The sequence below is a fragment of the Cannabis sativa genome, chromosome 5, assembly GCF_029168945.1.
Source record: "Cannabis sativa cultivar Pink pepper isolate KNU-18-1 chromosome 5, ASM2916894v1, whole genome shotgun sequence".
Classification (NCBI taxonomy): Eukaryota; Viridiplantae; Streptophyta; class Magnoliopsida; order Rosales; family Cannabaceae; genus Cannabis; species Cannabis sativa.
The window spans coordinates 24,459,669-24,468,273 of record NC_083605.1 but is presented as its reverse complement, the minus strand read 5'-3'; the positions used below and the strand labels follow the sequence as shown (position 1 = coordinate 24,468,273).

At 36.3% G+C, this 8,605-nt stretch overlaps 1 non-coding gene across 1 annotated transcript; it reads right to left on the bottom strand.

Moving 5' to 3' along the window:
* Positions 1 to 7,057: 7,057 nt before the first annotated feature.
* Positions 7,058 to 7,164, bottom strand: LOC115718235 (small nucleolar RNA R71). Its single transcript, XR_004011819.2, has one exon. It is a non-coding gene; the product is annotated as a small nucleolar RNA R71 (small nucleolar RNA).
* Positions 7,165 to 8,605: the final 1,441 nt, after the last annotated feature.

The following is an 8,605-nucleotide window of genomic DNA, read 5'->3' as shown; positions in this document are numbered from 1 at the left end:
AAAAATTGAACATATTTAAACAACTTCAAACTCCAGCAATTAAATTCAAAATTAAAGGTGAAAATTACCTCAAACCTTCTCAAAACCAAGCTCTAAATCCCAAGCTTCAATACCACCAACTCAAATGCAAAGAACAACCAAAGCAAAGCAAATTTGAGTGAGAGAGAGAGAGAGAGAGAGAGAGAGAGAGAGAGAGAGAGAGAGAGAGAGAGAGAGAGAGAGAGAGAGAGAGAGAGAGAGAGAGAGAGAGAGAGAGAGAGAGAGAGAGAGAGAGAGAGAGAGAGAGAGAGAGAGAGAGAGAGAGAGAGAGAGAGAGAGAGGGTTCGGCTGGGGCAAGAACAAAGCAAAAACTAATTTTCTAAAATGCCTTAATTCCCATTTTTGAAAATAATTGAAATGCCCAAAAATGATTAAATTGCCCCTAGGGCCAAATAACACACGCACATTCAATTAAGGTCAAATAGGTCATGTCCAACACACATCACATAACCAAATAATTTTCAGATTAATCACTAATAAATAAAATAACAATAAATCATCCAAAAATTGTATTTCAGCCTCGAACCCGGTTCGACCCAAAATACCTGGTTGTAACTATACCTTGTCGACTTGTCAAAATACACCTAAAAAATGGCAAAACAGGCATACTATATAATAATATAGTCCATAAGCACGTAATTAAATTAAACTCATAGTTTATCCTTCTGTAACGCCCTAATAATTAGGCACGCTACCCAAGGTGATTAGGAAACCTAATCCCCTAAACAGATTACTAAGTAGAAAAGCACGAGAACTTTAAACTTTAAACGAAAATAGAATGAAAATAAAACTTCTGATAATTTTAACTTTACAACCAAAGTTACATATTTCAGGATCCCAAAAATATTTTTCAAAATATTACAAGTCTTTCCACTAGTCGACCTAAGCGGCAAAACCGAATTACAAAAGTTCATCACTGGTGGACCCAACCCGCTTGGTCTAGTGTGGTCTAAACATGTACATACATCGCGCAGCTCTCGCAGTCATGGCTGATCAGAGACAGATTTACCCTCTCCTGCACAGTAGAGCACCCGTGAGCAAAGCCCAGCAAGACAATTTAAAGTACCAATAATCATAAATAACACATCATATAAACATCAACGTCATTTCACCTTTATCTGTATGACACAGACCTGCATGTTACGCTCACATGCCTATTTATGTCTATGCGGCATAGACCTACGTGTTACGCTCACACGTCTATATACAATAAGGCCTTAGAACGGTTCATCTCAGTTCTAGTTACCGAGTCCAATCCGATTATGCCTTGAACGCATCACCCTAAATCTCAATATACACATATAATCAACATGGCATAGCATTTACACATTATTAATCACTAGGGTAATAACCCTAGGCCATTAACCGCTTATATAAGGGTAATAACCCTAATCTCGGTTTCTAATTACTCACATATATCATTTCCAATATAAGCGCCATTGCGCACAACTCTACGTGCTAAACTACTGTCTTACCTGATGTCTCGCAAATGTGAAGATTTCGAATCTCCGGGTGCCCCTGACCAAGTGCCTGTAATCCTATTCACAAATTCCGAGATTCACAAATATAGGATTAATCACTAATTCCACTTTCACATAATATAAAATTGGCATTCAATTCAAAGATATTCATATAGATCTCAGAATGAGCTTCCCAACGATATATAAAACTCCCAAAACAGAGTCCGGATCACAAAGTTAAGAGTATTCGAATATCGCGTTCGAATCTACCCAGAAACTAGGGGCCGTCCGCCGCACTCTCCACATGGGGCCACGGCACCTGGGTTCAAATCCCAGTCAACAACACAAAGGTGGGCCGCAGTGGCCAAGGAGCTGGGCCGCAGCCCCTGGGTTCCAAACCTAGAAAAACCCACTTTCAGCTTCGAATTTCATGCTTAAACACACCTAACGCAAGCCAAATTTACATATGATTCAAAATCATCCTCCACAAACTAGCAAGTACTAAAGCAGGGCATTAAAATACATATAACACGCATCAAAGTCCAACAATAACATGCTCTAAAATAAGATATAAACATACTCAAACATAAGCTCACAAATGAGCAAATCTTTACACCATGTAAATTCAAGAACTTGGAAAGCAAAGCATGCTTCACCATCATTCAAACCACAATGAAGAGAATCAAAAATAAGATTCTCAAACTTAATTTTACACATTAAACTAAATCCAAGTTCCAAATAATCACAACATTAAATTGAACCCCATCTAGCTAGAAGAAATAACATAAGCATCTTAATTCCATCCATTTCTTTATTCAACCAATCAAGAGCAAAATAACAATTAAACATATTTAAACAACTTCAAACTCCAGCAATACAATTCAAAATCAAAGGTGAAAATCACCTCAAACCTTCTCAAAACCAAGCTTTAAATCCCAAGCTTCAATACCACCAACTCAAATGCAAAGAACAATCAAAGCAAAACAAATTTGAGAGAGAGGGGGGGGGGGGTTGGCTAGGGCAAGAACAAAGCAGAAACTAATTTTCTAAAATGCCAAAAATCCCATTTTTGCAAATAATTCAAATGCCCAAAAATGACAAAAATGCCCCTAGGGCCATATAACGCACACACACACACACATTCAATTAAGGTCAAATAGGTCATTTCCAACACACAGCACATAACCAAATAATTTTTAGATTAATCACTCCTAAATAAAATGCTAATAAATCGTCCCAAAATTGTATTTCGGCCCCGAGCCCGGTTCATCTCGAAATACCCAACTGTGACTATACCGCGCCGACTTGTCAGAACACACTTAAAAAGAGCAAAACAGGCATACTATATAATAATATAGTCCATAAGCACGTAATTAAATTAAATTCATAGTTTTACCCTTCTCGGGTCAAAATTACTAAAATGCTCATGGCTCACTAACGAGGTCTTAACATGTCATATATCATATTAATTCACATATAATAAATTGTATAATAATATAATTCCATAATAATACATAATTAACTAGTTAGGGTTCGCTAATCCATTCTCTTAATCTTAGGGTATTACAATTGCCCTCTCCTTATAGAAATTTTGTCCCGAAATTTACCAGAACAACTCCGAATATTTCTACTGCATATCTGTCTCGAGTTCCCAAGTTGCCTCATCCACCTTACTGTTCTTCCATAATACCTCTACCAGTGCAATTGTCTTGCAAGTACTTGCACCGGTTGTTCCTCATAAGACAAATCTGACTGTAGTTCCAATAATTCATAACTCAGAATATGGGACGAATCTAAGACATAATTTTGAAGCATCGAAACATGGAACACATCATGTACAACTTCTAGCGTTGGGGACATAGCCAACCTGTACGCTACTTGCCCTATCCTCTCAAGGATTTCAAAAGGTCCAATGAACCTCGGGCTATGCTTTCCTTTTTTACCAAAGCGGTTAATGCCTTTCATAGGTGGTACCGGAGAAATACAATGTCCCAATCTACAAATCAATATCCCATCGCTTTGGATCAGCATAACTCTTCTGTCTGCTCTGAGCCGCGAGCATTCGCGCTTTGATTTTATCAACTGCCTCACTTGTTCTCTAAACAACCTCAGGACCTAAGAACTTTCTTTCATCCACTTCATCCCAGTGAATAGGTGATCTACACTTCCTTCCATATAAAAGCTCATAAGGGGCCATCCCGATTGTTGCCTGATAGCTGTTATTGTACGAGAACTTAATTAGGGGAAGGTACTTTATCCATGATCCTTCAAAGTCAAGCACACATGCCCGAAGCATGTCTTTTAAGAACTGAATAGTCCTCTTAGACTATCCATCCGTCTGAGGATGAAATGCTGTGCTAAACTTCAACTGAGTACCCATAGCTCGATGTAGACTCTTCTAAAATCTTGATGTAAACTTTGGATCCCTACCAAAACAATGGACTTTGGGACACCATGAAGACGAACAATTTCTCTAACATGTAACTAAGCATACTGATCAATGGCGAACTTCATCCGAACAGGTAAAAAGTGCGTTGACTTTGTAAATCTATCCACTATGACCCACACAGAGTCGTACTGTCTCGTGGTTCTAGGAAATCCTACCACGAAGCCCATGGCAATATCCTCCCATTTTCACTCTGGGATATTCAATGGTTGCAGCAACCCTGCAGGCCTCCGATGTTCAGCTTTCACTTGTTGACAAGTAAGACACTTAGTAACATACTCAACAATATTATTCTTCATGCCTTGTGATTAATGCAGAAAAATATACATTTAACAAGCTTATAGTTTAAATTAAATTAATATTTTCAAGAAATTTACGAGATATATTTTTATGTTGAAAATATTTAATTTATTGTCTTTTTTTGTAGGAATTAAAATTATTATGGTATTTTAAAGTGAAGAATTGGAGTGAAAAAAATAATATATTTTTTTACAAAAAGATCAGATTTCGGATCCTGATAGAAGCCCACTCACGCATCAGCAAGCTCCTCAATCCGGGTCGTCCGTGTGTTGATCTTACGGCCTAGATGGGCGCGTGCTTCCCACTCCAGACAAGGGCGAGTGGTCCCTGTCCCTCTCCTGCAAAGCTGCCTACTTTCCACATGCGTGGGACCCACCAGCAGCTTCTCTCTCTCCTAGCCTCCACATGCGCGACAAGTGGCAGCTTCTCCTTGAATTCAAGTTTCAGCAACCAATACATGCTCGCCAAGTGTCGTCTCCTCCTTCCATCAACCATTTTCAAATTATTTTGATGCTGCCAAGTGTCCCAATGCATGGAAAAGAACCCAAAATGTCAAATTCAAAATACACTATAATTTTCTATTCTTTGCATTTATTTGGCTCATTTTTCCATTTTACTATTTCTCTCAGCCAATAAATTGCACATTGTATATTTTACCCTTCTACCCTTCTCATATCTCACCTACCTTATTTATGCCAGAAATTTCTAGAAAATATTAAAATTATTAATTTATTAATTATTTTAATTCACTCACTATGACTATAAATAGGGAGGAGAGAAGAGAGCTTGAAGCAATCTTTAGGTAATCTTCAGACAATTTTTAGTGTGTAATTTTTAGAGTAAAGAAACTATAGCAAAATCTCTTTTCACTTTTCTTCTCATATTTCTTTATGAGAATGATTAGCATAATGGCTTAATCTTCCTTGGAAGGTTAGGAATGATTCCATATGCAAAGTGAGGTTATTTTATATCTTTGATTCACTTGTAATATTCATTTGAGCAGTGCAAGTTCTTATTTCACTTTTATTTTATTGTTCTTCATCCATCTATAATACTATATATGCTATTATATAATAAATATATATATATAGACTTAGTCATGCTCTTTCTATATATTTTTATTTAGTGATTGTAGTAATACTAGTATTTATCTTGTTCTATCTTCTATGTTCATTTTTATTTACTTTTTATTAAACATATAGGTTTAGTCATGCTCTTCCTATGTGCTTAAGAATTAAGAAAGTAATTATAATGTTCATTTCCATCACTATCGCTATCACCATCTCTATTTCTATTATTTTTACTAATGATATATAGGATTAGTCATGCGCTTTCTATGTGTTTCTATTTAGTAAAACTAATATCGATGTTTAGTTTATGTTTAATCTTTTATTACATTATTTCTTGATGTATAATGTCATTTCTAGGTTCTACATAAGATTAAATTATTTCTTTTATTTTTAAGAACTTGTATACTCAAAATATAATGAAGTTTAATGCTATATTATTTGTGTCAACTTTGAAAATCAAGGGTACAAGATAGCTAAACATGCATATGGATGATTCTTAAAGCCTTTCTTTATTTTACTATTGATTACACCTTTATTTACTCTCTTTTAATATTTATTACCAAAACGAAAATCACAAAATCATTGGTTACTATTGTCACTCTTTATTAACCTTTTGTTTTCATTTTTCTACTAATGTTTTTGTTCATAATCACCTCCCGACAATGGCACCAAAATTTGATAAAATAAAATGAAAAAAAAAAATTACTTAAAGTATGCTCTAAGGTTGCGATTTTATCCGATCTTCCTTATTAGAAATGATTTCTTGATATGAAAAAAAATTATTTCCTTTGATTTTTATTTCGTTCTCATATTGACTTTTGTTTAGTATGATAGTTTATATTATGTTTTAGTTCTTTCTTTTATTTTTATTTATCTTTTTTTTTATTATTCTTAGAATTTAAGTCCTTTAAAAGAAATCATAATATAAAAAGAAAAAATATTGAGTTCTAATTTTTTTCTTTCATAAAATGCTTAGTATTTTGTACAACAGTATAATATTATATATGACACAAACTAAAATTGTTCTGTCTAGAAAAGTTGATTTTTAAATAAGCTTTGTGTTAGTGTACCCTCCACCTTATCTGGGAACCTCAGTTCTGTCTAGGCAAGGTTGGGACGAAGCGGTACCTTAGCAACTTTTCCAACTGGCCTGGGAATATTTTTGTGTTAGTCATTGTAATATTATATTTTTGTGCTCTTCACTATAACAAAAAATAATACTAATAAAATTATTTAAAAAAAAGTTCAAACTAGAGTGGATGAGTAACTCTTCTTCTGACGGAATCATTTCTGGTGAAAATTCTTCAAATCCATCCACTACTCCTTCTCCCGATCACACAATAATCGGTAATCCTTTCGCCATGAATAATAATAATGAAACACAACAGAGAACACTTAACGATTACTTTCATCCTACCCAAACTTCCATACCATCATGCTTTATATCTCCACCTAATATGCCAAATCTCGGTGTCAAACCTGGCATTATTCAACTTTTGTCTACTTTTCATGGAATGGAAAATGAAAATCCATATGTGCATATTAGAGAATTCAAGGAAGTTGTTGACACTTTCTATGACTGAGCAACCATCAATTATGTTGCACGTTTAAAGTTTTTCCCTTTCTCTTTGAAGGATAAAGCTAAAATTTGGTTGCACTCTTTGAGATCTAGGTCTATTGGAACATGGGATGAAATGACCAAAACATTTTTTGTTAAATATTTCCCCATCCATAAGACCAACAGTTTGAAATGACAAATCTCAATATTTTCCCAAAAAGACAATGAAACATTCTATCAAGTTTGGGAGAGATTTAATGATCTCTTAAGTTAGTGTCCACATCATGGGTATGAAAGTTGGAGAATCGTGAGCTACTTCTACGAAGGCCTCACGGGTCGTGAGCATCAGTTTGTGGAGATGATGTGTAATGGTGAATTCCTGCAAAATGAGCCTGAAGAAACTCTTGAGTTTCTCGTTGAGCTCGCTGAAAAATCTCACACATGGACTGGTCCTAGTGCTGCTGAAAGCACCACCAGAAATCGACCAGCTGGAATTTACCTACTACGGGAAGGGGACAGTATAAAGGCCCAAGTCAGAAGTTTAAAAAAAGTAAGTTGAAATCCTTTCAAATAAAGATGGCCAAAAACAGCGCATGGTTTCCCAAGCTCAACCTAGACCACTTGAACCTTGTTTCGTTTGTGGAGAAAATGAGCATTTAGCTAAGGACTACTTAGTTTACAAAGAAATGAGGGAGTTCATGAGGAGCAATGCAATGCCTTAGGGAAATATAACAAGCCATTCTCCCATACGTACAACCCTGGTTGGAGAAACCACCCGAATTTCAGTTGGAGAGATAACTCTAAACAAGCTCAAACATCTGGAGGACAATGGAGAAATGAGAATCAAGTTCAACCTCAAAAGGCATATCCTACACCCCAATACAATGCTTAGCTTTCTAAATGAGATTGACTTCCACGAATATGCAGGCTAGAAAGATGCTATTTGCTGCTATTCTATCTATTTGTGCATTAAGTTCGAAGAAGATCTCAATCTATAATGAATAAATGATAGTAGCTTGTTGTTTTATAGGCTTTATCATATTCAGTCGGAAGAGTTTAGGTGATACTTTCAAGGTGACTCTCGACGGGAGAATCCAGGCTATTCAGGAAGAATTGCAGCAATTCCTCAATCCTAACGAAGTAGTTCTTCTGGAATCCAATGAACAACAACGATTACTTAGGATCTGTTTGCGAATTTGTGGCACCGTAGTAGAATCATTACCAATGGCACACTGTGCGCCTAAGTGCGAAAAGACAATGCAAGCTTTGTTATGCCGAAACCTAAATGTTAAGTCAGCAACACTTCCAAATGCCACTTCTTCCCGTCGCATCCGTCTTTAGGACGATCTAGTCACAGGGTTTCACTTCTCAGTGAGTGAAAGATTTGTCCCTGGGTGTACGTTGAAAGCTTCTATAGTAGAACTCATTCGAGAGGGCTTGGTGGTCTTAAGAATGGTTCGGTTGGGGGGTTCTCTTAAGAATAAAGAAGACGAATAGAATCTAATTCATGTTCATGCTAATAGCTTCTACCGCTAGCGCTTGGACTTGGAAGCAAGCTACAGCTACCTTGAATCAATCAATGAATGAAAAGGAACCGCTTACCGAGGAATAGAAAGGGAGGATAGGTTGGTTCGAGGACCCGATGGTCAAAGGAAAGGGGAGGTCCTGATTTCGGGACGGAGCCGTATGACGGGAGAGTGTCACGTACGGTTCCTTTGAGAAGGGTGTGATA